The 20,171-nt window shown below is 44.4% G+C and overlaps 1 protein-coding gene across 1 annotated transcript in view; it reads right to left on the bottom strand.

The window, feature by feature from the left end:
- FANK1 (fibronectin type III and ankyrin repeat domains 1) overlaps positions 1-20,171 on the bottom strand; it is a 157,142-nt gene that overhangs the window by 34,502 nt on the left and 102,469 nt on the right. The gene's annotated exons all lie outside the window — the stretch shown is intronic.

Below are 20,171 nucleotides of genomic sequence, written 5' to 3'. Positions count from 1 at the left end.
CAGGAAGTAGAATATACAGGGCCACAGAAATGGTTAGAGGATAAAAAAAAATCATGAAATAAACTGGATGGACCCATGACTTCAATAAACCTCATTAACCAAGTAAACTATGTAAACCTAGAACAGTGATGTGAACCTTGGCATCCCAGATGTTTTGGAACTACATTTCCCATGATGCTCATGCACTCTGCAGTGTAGTGGATCATAGGAAATGTAGTTCTAAAACATCTGGGGTGCCAAGGTTCGCCATCACTGACCTAGAATAAGGATGGCAGACAAAAGACTAAGTGGTCAATTGAGTCTGAGAATTTTTTTTTAAATGTTTCTTTCATTTTTTAATTTTTTTTTTATTTTTTGTCCGATTATAGATCATGGTTGTCCTAAGCATGTTTGAGTGTTGACCAACTCACTACCCTCTGCTCGAAGCATCACCTACTCTTGATAAACTAATATGGTGGCATCCATGTAAGAGTACAGCAATTAACTGTTTATACTTGGGACCATATTACTGTAATTTTACTGCCCTGTGTGCTATTAAGTCATGCCACTAACAGTGCTGCTATTTTGGACTTCATAATCCATGAAGTATCTGAGGATCACAAGTATGTGCATGACCCCATTGTGTGGGAACAGTCTGTTAGTAATCATGTTGTTCACAATCTGATAAACAATAATTCTCAATCATTAAATCAAAATCATTATAGCGGATTTCAGACTCATACAATTGTGAAAAAGAAGAGCCAGAATAACAGTAAAGATGTCCAAATTGAGCCCAAAAGTGTTAATATTTTGTGTGGCTACCATTATTTTCCAGCACTGGCTTAACCCTCTTGGGCATGGAGTTCACCAGAGCTTCCCAGATTGCTACTGGAGTCCTCTTCCACTCCTCCATGATGATATCACAGAGCTGGTGGATGTTAGAGACCTTGCGCTCCTCCACCTTCTGTTTGAGGATGTCCCACAGATGCTCAATAGGGTTTAAGTCTGGAGACATGCTTGGCCAGTCTATCACCTTTACCCTCAGCTTCTTTAGCAAGTGGTCATCTTGGAGGAGTGTTTGGGGCCATTAGGTTGGAATACTGCCCTGCAGCCCAGTCTCCGAAGGGGGGGGATCATGCTCTGCTTCAGTATGTCACAGTACATGTTGGCATTCATGGTTCCCTCAATGAACTGTACCTCCCCAGTGCTGGCCGCACTCATGCAGCCCCAGACCATAACACTCCCACCACCATGCTTGACTGTAGGCAAGACACACTTGTCTTTGTACTCCTCACCTGGTTGCCGCCACACACGCTTGACACCATCTGAACCAAATAAGTTTATCTTGGTCTCATGAGACCACAGGACATGGTTCCAGTAATCCATGTCCTTAGTCTGCGTGTCTTCAGCAAGCCGTTTCTGGGCTTTCTTGTGCATCATCTTTTAGAAGAGTCTTCCTTCTGGGACGACAGAAATTCAGACCAATTTCATGCAGTGTGCGGCGTATGGTCTGAGCACTGACAGGCTGACCCCCCCCATCCCTTCAACCTCTGCAGCAATGTTGGCAGCACTCATATGTTTATTTCCCAAAGACAACCTCTAGATATGACGCTGAGCACCTGTACTAAACTTCTTTGGGGAACCATGGCGAGGCCTGTTCTGAGTGGAACCGGTCTTGTTAAACCGCTGTATGGTCTTGGCCACTGTGCTGCAGCTCAGTTTTAGGGTCTTGGAAATGTTATAGCCTATGGCATCTTTATGTAGCAGCAATTCTTTTTTTTCAGATCCTCAGAGAATTCTTTGCCATGGGGTACCATGTTGAACTTCCAGTGACCAGTATGAGAGAAAGAAAGCGATAACACCAAATTTAATACACCTGCTCCCCATTCACACCTGAGACCTTGTAACACTAACAAGTCACATGACACCGGGGAGGGAAAATGGCTAATTGTGCCCAATTTGGACATTTTCACTTAGGGGTGTACTCATTTTTGTTGCCAGCAGTTTAGACATTAATGGCTGTGTGTTGAGTTATTTTGAGAGGACAGCAACTGTTATACAAGCTGTACACTCACTACTTTACATTGTAGCAAAGTGCCATTTCTTTAGTGTTGTCACATGAAAAGATATAATAAAATATTTACAAAAATGTGAGGGGTGTACTCACTTTTGTGAGATATTGTATTTCTCCTTACTGTCTGTTCCAGTGACCACCAGTCATCAGAACAGGAGGGGGAAGAGGAAATGTTCCCAACAAGGTATTAACAGTAATTAAAATTTGACAATTTCTCAACCTTTACAGCTCTACCTAAAAAAATTAATTACAAAATGGCCTTTCTCTGCATGGTTTCCAGGATATCCTGAAAATGTTATATTTGGAAAAGAACTCCAGTCTAACTAAAAAGCAGGGTATTCAATAAGGAAATGGCACAATCGTTACCTGTAGGTAATTATGACTTTAACAAACTCTCTTTACAGTGGAAGAGCAGCTAACACTCCATGTCCTGCTGACATCACAACTTGCAGAAAGCAGATCAAGTTCAGGCAAACCTTTAGCTGTTCTAGACATATGCATACACTGGCATCATGATAATATTTTACCTACAAAGTTCCTTACTAACTTACAATCTAGGCTGCTCTTTTAGGTAAAAACTAAAACTGTAGCATGTGATATGCTTTAGGACAGTGGTCATCAACCCTGTCCTCAGGGCCCACTAACAGGCCAGGTTTTATGTATTACCTTGGGGGAGATGCAGACTAGAACAACGCAATCACTGAGCAGCAAATGATATCACCTGTGATGTATTTCAGTTATCTTGCAAACCTGGCCTGTTAGTGGGCCCTGAGGACAGGGTTGATGACCACTGCTTTAGGAGACCTGACCAAAGGCAAAAAAATGGATTAAAACCTTAGCTGGATGACATTGTCTTTTTAAAGCACATACATGTGTAATTTTGTTTTGAATTTGAAAAGAGTTTCTTTACTTTTCATCTCAGTGCTGCTGCTCTCCTCTAGCACATTTGCAACCACTTTCTGATGCTATGCACCCGCTAACAGCCACTGCTAGACCAGTCCCTGCAGCATCTTCTCCCCCATGGTGTAGTGGTCTAGGATCCTGGCATCAAGAGCAATGCAAGGTAGCTTTGCCCTGCATTGGACATGTTGACACATATAGACAGTCCACCGCTGAATCCTGAGGGAGAGCCACCTGCTGGGGGAGTGGAGGCTCAGGTAAGTAAAGTCGTTTCTTAGAGTTGGCCTTTAACAGAGATTTTAATAGATTTTAGTGATTGGGTCCACATATACTTTAAAGTGATGATAAACACCTTTACATAAGCCCAGTGAAGTGACTGGCTTCAGGTGATACACAACAATGAATTAAATCCACCTGCATAAGCTGTACCTGTTTATCTGTAGTCTCGTCTCCCCCACAGCTTTACACAGGTTAGATGGTATTTCTCAGCTTCCAGGAGACATCTGATGTAACACACTGCACAGCACAGAGTGCCATCTCAGAACTGAGACCCCCTCTCTACACGGTCCCCACTGGAAAACATGCACTTCTGAGGCTGGTCAATCACCTGCTGTGTGCTCGAAGGAAAGGCAGTAAAGTTGCAGGGGTGTCCCCAAGGTTTGCACAGTGTCTGGAAGAACTGTCATAAGTGATTCATGCAGATAGAGGAAGAAATAGTAGGCCACACTATGGGGTTGATTTACTAAAGGCAACTAGACTACACACTTTACAAGAGCAGTTGGTCCTGAGCTTAGTAAATGAGGACAAGCTCTACCGACCTCCCTCATCCAATCATAGGCAAGCAGTTTTTTTGAAATTGTCCTTGCATGTGATTGGGTATTCTTTGCAAAGTGAAGCACCATCCCATTTGCTAAGCTCTTGAGCAGCTGCGCTTGCAAAGCGCACAGTCTATTTGCCTTTAGTAAATCTACCCCTAATTGCTATAGACAGAGGCAAGTAAACATATGAGGATTGCTTTGTTAATTTTTCATTTCATTTTCATTGGCCATTTTAAAGTCCATGAAAACCATAACAATCAAATTCACTTATTTGCTCTGTTAAATGTACTATGGAAATTATTTTGCTTTATCTGTTTGAGAAGTGCAAAAATATCTATTGAACTTATCAGAAATTCAGAGCTGTCCTGTGCTTATTTTCTGTGTAATTCTAAAGGCAAGTAATCGGCCCACCCAGTCCTTTTCTTGGACTACAGAACAATTCGTCTTTATGTTGTGGAGAAGGGAGGAGGTTTGCCCTGACACCAATACAACATATATTTTCACAGAAGAGGTGGCTGTTCCTTGTATTTTATATTATCAAACTGATTGTTGTGTTAGCAAAATACTGACGTTTCAATTCCACCAATATATGTACTTCGAGACCTCCACCTTCACCTGTCACTAGCAAAAAAAAAAAAAAATGGCAGTAAAAGCAAAGAAAAATCAAAAATTTGAATTGCTTTCTTGCAGCGCTTTTCTCTTTTCATAATTTGCAAGAAAATTTGACTAATCTAGAAGAATCAATTCTCTAGCACAGTAACTGCCCCTCCTCGTCCAAGAGTGTCTAATTACTCTCTTTGCTGGCCCAGCTCCTTCACTCTGCCCTTCACTTCTCTACCTAAACTTTTATGCAGCTACTAAGGGAGGAGCAAAGGGAAATACTATAAATTGGCGGTGCCCTTTGCTTGCGTCCATCTGGTCCTTGGGTTATTATTCTTTTCATGGACAACAATGATGAGACACTATTTCATCCACTGACACCAGCAATGGGGTACTATTCCTTCCACTTGTAGCGCCGGTACTCCTGAAGAGTACGTGCTATGTTTGTAAATTTTGTTTTTCTTAGACCATAGTTGGGTCTTAGGGTTAAATTATGTAAATTGTGATTCTGGCATCAGTTTGGCTGGACTGTATTATGTTCTGCCTGGTCATAGGTGCATGTATCGTCTCTCACAGGCATTGGAACGCAGTCTGGTTGGACGCATTGGGTACCAATCTCTCTTTCGGACCCAATCAGTGGGTGCATTGTCTCGCTGTGTATTCCAGGAGAGGGTACTTAAGATGCTGAGGTCACGTGGTTCTGGGTTCTGGTCCAGAAGTATGTTCTGACTCCATGGTCCTGGTCCTCCTGACCAGCCCCCAGGGGCCCTCGTGGCCTGGGGTGCGGATTCATCCATTTCCGAGTCTCGAGACTGGCTAGTCCGAGGCACAGTAACTGGAAGGAGGATTTCAAGGTGGTCCGGTGCTGTCTTGGGTTTGGAGAGGCCCAGTAACTCAAAACGCAACCAGGGGAGGACTCTTCAGAAGAGGGCCACACACGAGGCTGGCTGCTTGGTAAGAGCCTGGCAGCTGAGCTGAAAGGACACCAAGTAAATCCGCATTTTTATGGTATCGCCGGACTGGCTGCAAGATTCTGTGATAGACTTTCTGTGTTCATCTAAAGTTTTACAACCAAGTCTGTGGCAGAGACTTTGCCAAGTTTGAATTACTTGTCGGCTGCTAAATCCATAAACCAGGATTTATCCGACAGCTGAAGTATCCATATGCGAGTGGCGATTCCCTGGATCATCTAGAAATAGACATCTTTATGTGTCAGCAGTTTCCAAACAAGTACCTGAACTTTCCTACCCATAGCCTCTATTCTCAACTGAGAGACTGTTTTGTTCAAAGTTTTATCCAAATAAAAATTCCTCAAAAGGGATTCAAGTGTTGGTCTCTGCAGTTATTGGGCCATCAACCTCGGGAACTCCTAGACAAGAACGAGGTGGAGGAGGTAGATGGTAAGCCCAGCAAAACCAGCTGCTCTTTCGGGGGTCAGTGCTACACATTGATACAAGCAATGAGGCACTATTCCTTCCACTGACGCCAACGATGTGGCATTTTTCCCCCCAGTGAAACCACAGATAGGGCACGCTTCTTCCCATCTACACCAATGATGGCGATCTATTCCTACCACTGACACCAACAATGAGGAATTTTTCTTCTACCCACTGACCACAGATGCAAAATCATTTTTTTTACTTATAAATGACCATTAACCCTGGGGCGTTTTTTTTTTACTGCCACTGTGGAATTTTACTATCACTGGCGCTGTGGCATTTTCTACTCCCACTGGCAACAGTGTAGCCCCCCCAAAGTCTCAAGGACAGTAAACCAGCCCTTTCCTTTAAATGTATTGGGACACCTGCTATAGGGTAGAAATTCTGTATAAACCCTCTACACACTGCTTTATATCCTTTCTACCAAACTTTGCAATGAAAAAACAGGAATTTATAGTTCACACATTTTGCAATAGATGTTTGACCTGGCCAACTGCGTCAAAGTTATCCCTTTATGGCCAGTCCTACTCTGCTCTGCAAATGCAAATTGTACTGTGGACACCATGCCAACATGAGGCAAACAGACACATAGTGGGGGAGATTTACTAGGTTAAGTTCTGGTCGCTGACCTGCAATGCAACAGAAAAAGGACATTTTTTTTATTTCAAAGTTTGTTAGAAAGGATATATAGCGGTGTGCAGAGGGTTTATCCATAATCTGTAGTGTTAAAATGTGGTCACAATCCTTTATCACCTGATAGAATATATACACGTACATGCTATTGGGATTTGAGCACATATTGTTTCTATCTAGTGTAGCGGCGGCTCCTGAAGAGCATGCGCTATGAGTTTTTCAAAGTTAAGGTTATACCTAAACTGCAGTTTGGTTTGGGTACAATTGTGTAAATTTGCACTTCAGCATCAGCCTGACTGGACTGTGAGATGTTCAGCCTGGTCACAGGGGGCACTGTCTCTTCTGGCAGGCATGGAACTATGGTCTGGTTGGGTGCTTAAGTTACTCTCTCGGAACCCACCCAGTAGGAGTGGCACTCTTGCTGTGCTTTCCGGGAGAGGGTATTTAAGATGCGGACGTCACGTGGTTTGGGGTTCCGTTCCAGAATGATGTACTGACTTCATGATCATGGTCCTCCTGACCAGCCCCCAGGAAGGCTATGGCCTGGGGTGCGGATCCACCCGATCTTGAGGTCTTGGGGCTGGCTATCCAGAGGCAAAGAAACTAAAGGAGGATACTGAGGTGTTTGGGTGGCGTCTCTGGTTTGGGAGAGACCCAGTGACTTCAAGCATTCCAGGGGAAGACTCTTCAGAAGACCACATACGGTTGGTTTCTTAGTAAGAGCCTGGAAGGGCTGAAGTACCCAAGGGAATCCGGTCTCGTGGATATCGCCAAGCTGGTTGAAGGATCCAGGTATCCTACGAGTGTTCTTCAAGTTTAGTTTCCCTACGTGTTCTACAACATCTGTGGCAGAGACATTATCTTGTATGTTCTACAACAACGTCTGTGGCAGAAACTTGTTCCTGAGTAAACACCTTGTTGGCTGCTAGGCCTTGTGAGAGAGGTACTGTCCAACTTGAGTGAACATCCAGTTGAGAATGGCTATTCTCTGGATGCAGTTAAAGTAAGCAGGTTCTTCAACATTTTCACTTTGACATTAAGAGTACCTGAACTTCATTTCCAACCCTCTGATCCCAATTTAAGATACTGTTCATTGTCTACGTTTTTGCAAATAAATTCCATTCAAGTGGATCTGTTGTCGGTCTCTCAAGTTACTGGGCCATCTACCAAGGGACACCCCTAGACGTGAAGCGAGTAGAATAGAAGGCAACGGTAAGCCCAAATCTAACCAGCAGCTCCTTCGGGGGTAGTGCTACACTAGTTTGCCCTGCTATAGGGTGTCAATGAAGTGACAGGTCTGAGTCTGCTGAGGCTCCTAAAATCATATCCAAGATGGTGGTGCCCAGAGTTATCTCAAAGCTTTTGGATGTCTACACAAGGGAGGCTTAAGGCTGCATTCACACCTGATCATTTCAAAGTCAGGCGTTTTTACCGCGATTGTGCCACGTTTTTGTTGCAATTTTGTTTAGGTCACCAATGTAAAAGGCAGAAGAAAAACACTTGTAATCTGCCCCAAAGAAGCTCATGTTCTTTTTTGATCTTAGTGTGTTTTCTAGGCATTTTGATTCAGGTGACAAAACGCTCAGATGTGAACAGGTCCCATTGAAATGAATGGGATTTTGCTTGTTGGGCGTTTTTCAGGATTTATGAGCTGAAAACACTCAGGTGTGAATGCAGCCTAAAGCCTCTTTCACACGGGACAGATCCATGATGATCCGCCCCGTGGACATCCACTTGCTCAGCGGAGATCGCTCCGTCGATCCCTGCTGAGCAGGAAGATGACAGATCTGTCTCTCCACACTGTGCAGGGATGGACCTGTCAGAGCACTGCTCTCCCCTATGGGAGATCGGATGACGACGGACCGCAGAGTCCATCGTCACCCGATCGGATGACGAATGGAAAAGTAGGTTTTTCCTCCACCACACTATTTCAGATCGGAGTGGGTCGGATGTCAGCGGACGTGTCACCGCTGACATCCGACGCTCCATAGAGGTCTATGGAGCATCCATTCAGGTCCGTCTAAAAAACTGACAGGCGGACCTGAATGGATCGTTCAAGTGAAAGAGGCCTTAAAGTTATATTAAAGGCAATATTAAAAATTAAAAAAACAAAAAGATTTTTTTTTATACTTACCCGCTCTTAGCAGTGGTTTTACACAGAGCAGCCCAGGTCTTCCTCCTCTTGTGTCCCCCACCGGCGCTCATGGCCATTCCCTCCTGCCAAGTGCCTCCAAAGTAAACAGCTGGCTCTGGTAGCACCCAAGCAGGCTTGCTCCCGAGTCCCTGCTCTGCATGTCCATTCACACACAAAGCTTTGGCTAGGCCCGCCCCCTCTCTCTTCTCATTGGATTTGATTGACATTGCTGTCTCAACCAATGAGGAGGGAGAGTCCCCTGAGAGCTGAGGCTCTTGTGCACTTTACTGGATCACGACTGGGCTCAGGCAAGTATTAAGGGGGCTGGGGAGGCTGCTGCTCACAGGTTTTTTACCTTCATGCATAGAAAAATATTGAGCCTTTAAAACCACTAAATTTTACTAGGTAAATACCATGCATAAAATACACACATATAATCTTATGGGAAGATTTTTCTTGTTAAAATAAACAGTCTGGTTGACAGGATTTCTTTAAAGAAAAAAAAATAATATGTGAGCCAAACAGTTTATCAATATTTGCACGTTAGCAGTGCAGACAATCTGGTAGTCGTCTTGCTGCTATTTCTGAGAATTGAAGTATACAGTTCAGCTTTGAAAGGAACATTTTTAATGATCCTTCTACAAAGGAAAGAAATACAGCATCATAAATGAGAAACCGTTCTCATAAAACAGGACCGTGGACAGGATTCCTCTGTGGAGTGGAAGTGGATGGAGAAGAGGCGGGGAAGGCTATGATATATTGCTATCATATGTTAAATAATGCAGAATATTCCAATGCAAAGAGCCCATCACATATTCACGTGACACGGTTCACACCCATTACACTAAAGCACAAGTTCAGCATCTTGATGGGTTTCAACTGCCCCCACCAATCAAAATGTTTGTTATGCACATTAATATGTTAGATAGTGATTAAAATAATAAATATTTCTGTAGCCCAAAAAGATCAGGCAAGATTCCCTTTGAGATTTTAATTCATCAAAAGTATGAATAAAAGGGACAATGTGATATAATGAAAACACATTATGCAGAAAGTGGAAGTAATGAACAGCTGTTGTATAAATGTAGCAATCACCTGGGACTCCATCTAGTGTCACCGAGGAACACTGCTACACTACCCGAGACTCCACTGTTCCATTCAAATAATAAACAACTGTATTGTACTGTCTGCTCAGGTAAATTTAGGCAGGCCTATGTTGTGAGCTAGGCCCGTTTCTTTTGATGGGGGGGGGGAGAGTGGTTTAGTGTAGCATCAGATGACTAGCATGTGCTTCAGCTCTTGGGTGCCTCCTCTGGTTTTCAGAGGGTTCTGGAAAAGAGGCAGGGCAGAGAGCTGGAGTGGCATAGCGTGTATGTTGGAGCCCCTGAAAAATCCCTAACTAGGAGTGGCAGGGGGCAGGCCTCCTATATATATATATATATATATATATATATATATATATATATATATATATAGCGGGATATGTGAGTAAATTTAGCATGAAGAAACATTGAGAAGTGTTACCTATAATTGGGAGTGAATACAATCACCTGCACACTGCGGGAAGACTTTCACATCGCCATGCTTTACTTTACTTGAATCTGTTGTAATCGCCTATATACAATGACTGAATATCTGAGCAGATTGGATCAGTATTGTGTATTTAGTCCAGTGATGCTATATCTCCTTGTTCTCAATGACTACTTACCTGGATTAAGCAGTCAGGACTGATTATAATCTTCATTACACTCACATGGAATACGGATGTATAAATATTTGACTGCATTATGATAGGCCCACGTTCAATCCGTTGTCCTTTCAGCCCCACTGACTGATGAACTTAGAGTAGCTTTGTAGATTTAATGGAGTGTGGTTCTTATTCCGTGCATCTTTCCATTATGGGATAGTGTGATATAAGTTCCACTGAGCGCTGATTTTAAATTGTATGTATGTTATATGTGTTTTACACAGACACTCAGTTTTAGGAAAGAACTGCAGAGATTCCATTTTTTAGCTGGCTTTGAGCCATTATTTAGGAATCAAGGGGGGTGTTTTCCATTGGGGAGGGTGGGCTTGCTTATTGTGGGGTTTTTTTTGCACTTTTTTGACCCTCGGTCATACAAGGGGTATTTTTGCCCTACATAGTGTGCTTGGTTAAGAGGAATATTTTTGGGGAGGGTTGGATTATATGGGGAGGTCTTGGGTCATTGTGCTAATAAATTGTTGTACATCGCTTCTTTTTGCAATAAATTCTATTTGCAGTTTAACTCTTTAGAGTGTGTAGAAGTTGATTGGGTAAACTGAATAGCCATTTATTTATCAAAACATGTATTCTGATTAAGCAGGTATACTTGTTACAAAGGCCCAGGATGTATGTAGAAGCTGTTTGCGGTCAAATGCAATTCACACCTGCAGCTATGAAAAGGCCTTTTCCTAGAGAACACTGGAAGTGATGTCTAAGTGCTAAATGACCATCTGTTTACCAATGTAAATAACCAACAAATTAATTAGGACTTCAAAGAGGCTCACAAGGTACCTCCCCCCTTGTAGAAAGTATAAGAGGCCCCCAGCTTCAGTCAGAACCATTATATTGAATGTAATCATGTACTTACTGTATTGTTCTCCCTGATTGTGGCTAGCTACAAGCTTGAAATATTAAATACATATATTTGAATGTGGTTCAACAGTCAAAATGTTAATAGAAACCCTTGAGTTCTGGGATTTGAAAATCAAATCAAAGTCTTTGTTTGTTGGTATGGGATTACACTGGGGGACAGACTGACCGGGGGGGATTACACTGGGGGACAGACTGACCTGAGGGGATTATGCTGGGGCACAGACTAACCTAGGGGGATTATACTGGGGACAGACTGACCTGAGGGGATTATACTGGGGAACAGATTGACTGGGGGGGGGGGGGGTAATACTGGGAAACAGACTGACTGGGGGGGGTAATACTGAGAAACAGACTGACCTGAGGGGTTTATACTGGGGACAGACTGACCTGAGGGGGTTATACTGGGGACAGACTGACCTGGGGGGATTATACTGGGGGACAGACTGACCTGAGGGGATTATACTGGGGGACAGACTGACCTTGGGGGATTATACTGGGGGACAGACTGACCTGGGGGGATTATACTGGGGAACAGACTGACTTGATGGGATTACACTCGGGACAGACTGACCTGGGAGGGGGGGGTAATACTGGGAAACAGACTGACCTGGGGGGATTATACTGGGGCACAGACTGACCTGAGGGGATTATATTGGGGGACAGACTGACCTGAGGGGTTTATACTGGGGACAGACTGACCTGAGGGGGTTATACTGGGGACAGACCGACCTGGGGGGATTATACTGGGGGACAGACTGACCTGGGGGGATTATACTGGGGGACAGACTGACCTGGGGGATTATACTGGGGGACAGACTGACCGGGGGGGATTATACTGGGGGACAGACTGACCTGGGGGGATTATACTGGGGCACAGACTGACCTGGGGGGATTATACTGGGGCACAGACTGACCTGAGGGGATTATACTGGGGGGGCAGACTGACCTGGGGGGATTATACTGGGAGGCAAACTGACCTGGGGGGATTATACTGGGGACAGACTGACCGGGGGGGTAATACTGGGAAACAGACTGACCTGGGGGGATTATACTGGGGCACAGACTGACCTGAGGGGATTATATTGGGGGACAGACTGACCTGAGGGGTTTATACTGGGGACAGACTGACCTGAGGGGGTTATACTGGGAACAGACTGACCTGGAGGGATTATACTGGGGGACAGACTGACCTGGGGGGATTATACTGGGGGACAGACTGACCTGTGGGGATTATACTGGGGGACAGACTGACCTGGGGGGTTATACTGGGGGGCAGACTGACTTGGGGGATTATACTGGGGCACAGACTGACCTGAGGAGATTATACCGGGGGACAGACTGACCTGAGGGGATTATACTGAGGGACAGACTGACCTTGAGGGATTATACTGGGGAACAGACTGACCTGAGGGGATTACACTCGGGACAGACTGACCTGGGGGGGGGGGGGTAATACTGGGGCACAGACTGACCTGAGGGGATTATATTGGGGGACAGACTGACCTGAGTCGATTACACTGGGGACAGACTGACCTGGGGGGGCAATACTGGGAAACAGACTGACCTGGGGGGGATTATACTGGGGGACAGACTGACCTGAGGGGATTATATTGGGGGACAGGCTGACCTGAGGGGATTATACTGGGGGACAGACTGACCTGAGGGGATTATACTGGGGGACAGACTGACCTGAGGGGATTATACTGGGGGACAGACTGACCTGGGGGGATTATACTGGGGGACAGACTGACCTGAGGGGATTACACTGGGTACAGCAAAACAGCAGAGCAGAGACTGTGAGCCAGGTCTTCTCATCCACATCAGTGCCTGACCTCACAAATGCACTTCTGGAAGAATGGTCAAACATTGCCATAGATACACTCCTAAACTTTGTGGACAGCCTTCCCTGAATAGTTGAAGCAGTTATAGCTGCAAAGGGTGGGCCAACTGAATACTAAACCCTACAAACTAAAGCCCCATACACACTATCAAATGTTCTGCTGATTTTTTTTCCTTCAGATTTACCAAAACCATAAAATATGAGGTCAAACCTTAGGAGTTTCAATTTGTATGCAATCAGGCAGGCCTTTGCACTACATGGTTTTGGTAAATCTGAAGGAAAAAGAATCAGCAGAAAATCTGATAGTGTGTATGGGGCTTAAAACTGGGATGCCACATGGGATGTTCATGTGCATGTAAAAGTAGAAGTCCCAATACTTTTGGTAATATAGTGTATATTACTGGGGCACATATCTTAAAGCCCAACTCTGGTGTTTATTTTTATAAACTTTATCTTAGACATTAAAAGAAAAATGTCTCTGATTATCTCTAGCTGCAATAATCATCTTCAGATCAGAGCTGTCCCCTGAATTGCCTCTTCCTTAGCACAAGATTTTCTCATGTGTTGAATGACAACCGGTGGCGCACAACCAAGAAGAATGAACAAACACAGAGTGCAGGGTATCATGGTGCTGCTCCCTAGGCACTCACATTGTACTGAGGCACAGATTGGTGCAGATGTCAAAACCATAGAGCCTCTCTGTGTCATCCAGGACTGCCCACCACCAGAAGACCAAAGATGAAGAGGCATTAAGGTATCATGTGACTGGGAAGAAAAAACAAAAGTATACCATAACCCCGGCCGGGGCATGAGGGCCAGGATCTGGGGATCAGGCCCGCCAATGCCCCTCCTGCCTACCGGAGGAAGCCAGATGCAATATGAGTAACTTTTATTTCTATTCTTCTAACATTGTATTGTTTTTTCTTTCACTTAGGAGTTTATATTATAAGAATGATTTGACCTCAGGAATTGTTCTGTCCATATTAAATCTCTCTGTACCTGCAGTTTTCTAGCAGAAGGATAACAAAATAGTTTTCAGATTTTCCATGCCTGTGGTCCTTCTCTGCAGAGGCTGCTGTCAACTGCACATTTCATAGCTGGCAGTTAAAAACAGGTTAGACTAATTGCAGCATCTGCTTTGTACAGGAAACGTACAGGTCACCCATAGCAACCACTTAATATCTGGGCCAGTAGAGAAAAACACAGCAGTATGCAATTTGAATATATTATGTTTGGTACGCAAGAATATATATATATATATATATATATATATATATATATATATATATATATATATATATATAAATAAAAGAAAAAGAAAAAAAAAACAAGCTGGGTACCTATGGTATTTAAAAGTTGCAAGCATACTGTGCCACTTATTTTATAGCTTTATGTGCTGAAGACATAAAATAAGATAAGCATGATGGGTAAAACAGGCTGAAACATGCAAACAGAAATGGTCTACCACTTGCTAACAAGAAGCATGCTGTAAATGCCACTAAAACTGGTTATAAAGGTTAATTGGCAAAGTCATTGCGATGGTTCTCATCCAACGAAGAGGCTTGGCAGTACAAAAATAAAAAAGGATTTTAAAATCGGTGCAAATTCTTCAGCAAGTCAGCAGGAAAACATCACTGTCATTGAAGGAGGCTGTGACACTACTTGGAAAATGGGCAAGTCCTGGAACAGTCTCAGATCAAGAGAAAAAAAAAAAATGTATAGACTTCATAGACTGTTTTTGTTTTTCCAGTTTTTTTTTTTTTCTTTTTTCAATTTTTTCTCTTTTTGTTATAGCATGCAACTGCTAGATCCTTTGGGTACCCAATTTGTTATGCCTCTTAAAGCAGAACTTCTCCTAAAAGGGGAAGTCCTGTTTGTTTGCCTCCTCCCGCCCTTTTATCGATTTAGAGCGCCACAGCCGCCCTTCCCCTACGGCCTTCTGGAACACGTCACAGGTCCTGGAAGACGGCAGGACCACTCGAAAATCGCAGCACAGCTCGCACATGTGCCGTTTGTGAAGCTGCAAGGCTTCACTGTTGATTTCCTATAGTTAAGATGCTGGCGCTGGGGACATGAAACCCACTGAAAAATCGGCTTGGGTAAAGACAGTGCTGGATCCCTGGACGGGTAAGTGTCCATATATTAAAAGTCAGCAGCTAAAGTATTTGTAACTGCTGAGTTTAACATTTTTTGGGGGGATACTGGAGCCCCCTTTTTAAAATGTACCATCAGATATTTGTTATTTAATATGAATGCATGTGAAGCAATGTTGAAGTATAAAGCTGGCAAAGATTAATCTAAATTGGGGTGTTTTAGCAGGGACCGGCCAATTTTCAATCAATGTACTGCACTCCCTGTTCAAAAGAAGTTCATTGTGAGATTGACTTCTGTTGAACAGGAATGTTGGAAAATGTTTCTCGATCAATGTATTTTGACAGCAGAGGAGCTGAGGATATTTTTCGCAAAAGTTAGTAAAGGTGAATTATTTTTTTAAATCACATAATTTTTATTACATTTTTTTCCATTGTATAACACATCACAACACATAACATTTTCCAACAAATAACCCAACAGAAAAAGAAAAAAAAAATCCATATTTATGCTCACCAGACACTTCTATCACCATTACACAGAGCCTTCCATCACTTCAGAACCATTAAACATCCTCTTTTTTGATAAAGTTAGCAGCATTATAGAACCAATTCTTTAATTATTAAAAGGGTTATTAAAGCCAGTTTTTATTTTTTTAATTCAAATAATAAATATCTCAAACTTACCTGCTGTGTGATGGTTTTGCACAGAGCAGCCCCAATCCTCCTTCTCGGATCCCCCACTGGCGCTCTTGTCCTAACCCTCCATGAGAGTGCCCTTATAGAAAGCCACTTTCTATGAGGGCACTCATGCAGACTCATTCCCGAGCCTCACTGCCTGGGCCTATTGACTAAGACATAAGGGCACGCCCCAGCCCCCTCATAGGATTTGCTTGACAGGAGCTCCCAATGGCTCCCACTGCTATCAATCTTTCCAGCGAGGAGGGAGAGAGCCATGAGAGCCGCTACTCTCGTGCACATAAATGGATCGAGATTAGGCTCAGGTAAGTATGGGGGGGTGGCTGGGAGGAGATTTCCACTGCAAAAAAGAGTTTTTACCCTAATGTATCAAATGTATTAAAGGGTAAGTTCACGACCCTTTCCCGATACTCCGGGGGACTAGACAGGGATGCCCCCTGTCCCCGGCACTATTTATCCTAGCATTGGAGCTGCTGGCGGCGGCGATTAGGGCCAATAGCGATGTCTCGGGAATCCCTTACGCGGGCACTCAATACAAAGTGAACCTCTTTGCGGACGACGCCCTTTTGACCATATCAAACCCGCTTATCTCCCTGCCCAACCTGCAACTGGTATTAGACCAATTTTCAGCCTTCTCGGGTCTTCAAATTAACCCCGCCAAGACCACAGCGCTGAACGTTACTCTCCCTCTGGAACTGGTGCAGCGTCTCCAGGACCATTTTCCATACCGTTGGGCATCCCACTTGATTGATTATTTGGGTGTCAAATTAACACCATCTTATTCTTCCCTTTTCTCGACCAATTACTATCCCCTGTTGCGAACGGTGTCCACCCTTATGCAAGCCTGGCAATTCTCCACTCTCTCATGGATAGGCAAGATCTCGGCGGTGAAGATGACGATTCTTCCTAAAGTCCTTTATTATTTTCGTACTTTGCCTGTCCGGGTACCCACTTTTTTCCTTAGACTCTTGCAGAATAAAATCCTCCAATTTATATGGGCGCGCAAACGCCCCAGGGTGCCTAGAGCGACCCTTTATACCCATAGGCTCCGCGGAGGCTTGGGGGTCCCCAATATCTCTAAATATTACACAGCAGCCCAGATCTCTCCGTTGACTATGCTCCATGCAACCGCAGATGTCCCTCTGTGGGTGCTCCTGGAGGTGCCTGGCTGTGACCCTTGTGCACTTCAGGCACTCCTCTGGCTCCCCAGGAATCTGCGCCCTCCCTCCCTAAGCCCCATGCTGCTCCATGGTCTGCGGGTGTGGGACTCAGTTCGCTATTCCAGTAATCGGATGTCCCCCTTTCTACCCCTACTTTCCATCACTCATAACCCTCTTTTCCCCCCGGGTCTGGAGGAGCCCCAGGCATTCTCCTGGTGGTCCTCACATGGCTACCCACGAGTCCAAAATTTTCTTTCCTCACGCTTATTCCCCTCCTGGGAGAGTATCCGGGAAACACATGAGGCGCCGGCTAATGAGCATTATCACTTTATCCAATTAAAGCACTGGATTGCAACGTTGCGCCGCATGTCCACCTACCCCTTCCAAAAAACTTTTTTTGAACATTCATGCCAGCACGCCCCAGGGTCCCCAGGTCTTATTTCGGCCATTTATGCCTCTCTGAATGGTCGCCCGCCATTAGCACCCCTCTCTTATATGACTCAATGGGAAAAGGACCTTCAGGCCCCAGTAGACCCAGAGGACTGGAGCAGGGCCTGGAAAACGGTCGCCAAATGCTCGTTCAACACAAATACCCTAGAGGCTGCATATAAAGTAATGTTCCGATGGTATTGGGTACCTGCCCGCACAGCCCGGGCTTTCCCTGGGAGTACTGACAGATGCTTCCGCAACTGTGGACAGCGAGGTGATGTTCTGCACACATGGTGGGCTTGCCCAAGGCTGGTGGGATTCTGGTCTAGGATTTTCGGTTTGCTGCAGACACTCTTCCACCTTACGATCCGAAGGGACGCTAAGCTAGCTCTTCTACATTGCCCGGTACCTGGTTTGCGAGGCCCTCAACAAAAGCTGGCTACTTATTTATTTATAGCGGCCAAGCGGACCATTGCCCAAGCCTGGAAGTCCCAATGGGTAGACTGCCATGTTACTTCAGGAACGTATGTCCAGTATTGTCCATAATTCTCATGCTAAGTTTCTAAAAATCTGGGAGCCGTGGATCTCCTATGAGTTCCCCGGGCTCCTAGCTGCAGGCCTGGGCTTGGTCTAACTCCTCTTGGCGAGGCATCCACACCCGAACTTTCCCCCTCCTTTCTTCCCCCTCTTTTCTTCCAACCTTTCCTTCTTCTGTTCCCTATCTCTTTTCACTCTTCTTTGCAATCTCTCTCATTGCTAACAAATACTGCTGCCCCCCATAGGAGGGAGTAGTGGGAGAAGGGCTTGCCCTCCGGAAACGATAAAGGAACGAGTTGCTTGGTACTGGAGCCAATCTCGATACCATTCCCTACACTTTTTCCTTCCCTTGTTGTGTTTTGATAAGTATAATGTGATGGTTTGCCCTTCGGTTTCATATTCATGTTTTGTAGCCCCTGCGAGGGCGCACAAGGAGCAGATTGTAGTCTTGTTTATTCCTGTTTATTCAAAATTTTCAATAAACATATTGAAACAGAAAGGGTAAGTTCACCATTAAAGAAAAATCTGTAAGGTGAACTTACACAGGATGCCTTCGCCACCCTCCCCAGCCACCGCTCCCCCCCCCCATCGTTCACGCTCACCTGGAGTGCGGCGATCACCAGTACTGACGCATTGGGTCGTCCCCTGAACAGTCCGGGGCTTATAAATCCCCTGCAGCTTAATCTCCAAAACGTACCTCATCAGGAGGTACATTTAGGAGCATTCTAATTGTTCGGATCCATCACATTGGCGGTGCGACCAAGCAGAACCCGTGTAACCTGTCCTGTCACTGCGGGCGAAGAGGAGAGAAATATTGACTAAGGTGAAGTGTTAAGCACATCAACTATTTTCATTTCGATTTCTTCTTTTGTTAAAGCATTACAATACTTGCGTCTCCTTCAGTGGTCCCAGGTTCCTTGATGGCATCCTCGACCTCTACCCAGCTTCTTCCAGGTGCCGGGATGCAACTGTCTGCATTGGTCATCACGGGATGACATCCTGTGTATGCAGAGCTCAGTGTACATTCTAAAGACGACGGAGAGCAGGCAGGTAGGTTTACTTTACGGCAGTAGAGGCATTGCATGTCTCTTCCACAATGTCTGTCTGCTTGCAGTTTTTAAGACTTAAGTTTTGCTTTAATACAGGATTAATAAGAAGATGTACAACAAAAGCAGTCCTGGACATCACACAGCAAGTGCAGTAAGCATGATCCAGTGAGTTTAACTGACTCGAGGAAGCCTTTTAAAAGATGGTGAGATTTGTAATGTCTGTAACATGTGCACTGAGATTTCTACTGTTCTATAATCTGCATGTTTCTGAAAGTTAAAAAGGAAAATGGAAGCTACAATTCTGATTTTTTTAAATGAAACTCATCTACATTTAATCCACAAAAGTGTCCCCTCTGGGTGCTTCTAAGTGCCGCTGCTGAGATAATGCAAGACGAGGTCAGCGTGAAAATTACAAAAGGTTACAAGCAAAACTTTTAGAAAAGTTCTGAAATGTTTCTTCTCCATATTTAAGTAAAGGCATATCAGACGGAAAGATTTAAGCTGGAAGAGAGCCAGTTCCAGGAGCGAGATGATAAGAGACTGTATATTTTTTTAATCCACCTGAACCTACTGCATTTTTCTTAGGAGATATTTAGTGTGACTGATGACCCTAGAGTCTAGCAATTAAAGGATAACTGTCATTTTTAAATGCTCTTTTGATATATCCAGGGATATATATTTTTTCGGTGGTTTTAAAGGCGGTCAATCTAGTCCCACTCCATTGTTTACATTCATCTTGTATGCACTCCAATTTCAGATCAGGGCTTTCACATGGGTTTCCACTTATATTATTATTATCATACCCAGGGCCGTCTTTAACATTGATTGGACCCTGGGCAAACATTTTCTTACCCCCCCCCCCCCCCCCATACAATTTTGCTCTCCACCTGCTCGGAGACATACAATAAATAGCAGCTAGACTTAAGATCAGTTTACTGTATCAGATCAGGCAATTGGTTGCCAGAGGTTACAGTGTATCATTATCACTTACTGGCTGGTTGCTAGTAGTTACAGCACACATTACAGCTCACTGATTAGTTTCTAGAGGTTACTGTACATGATTTCTGCTTATTGATTGGTTGATAGAGATGACTGTACAGTAATACTGCTCACTGATTGGTTGCTAGAGGTTACAGCACATCATATCCTCACTGCAGGGGGCATGATATACAT

Source organism: Lithobates pipiens, unplaced genomic scaffold, assembly GCF_037356315.1.
Source record: "Lithobates pipiens isolate NorthernLeopardFrog02 unplaced genomic scaffold, aLitPip1_a1.2 Scaffold_25, whole genome shotgun sequence".
Lineage (NCBI taxonomy): Eukaryota > Metazoa > Chordata > Amphibia > Anura > Ranidae > Lithobates > Lithobates pipiens.
This window is presented reverse-complemented; position numbering and strand designations above follow the sequence as displayed.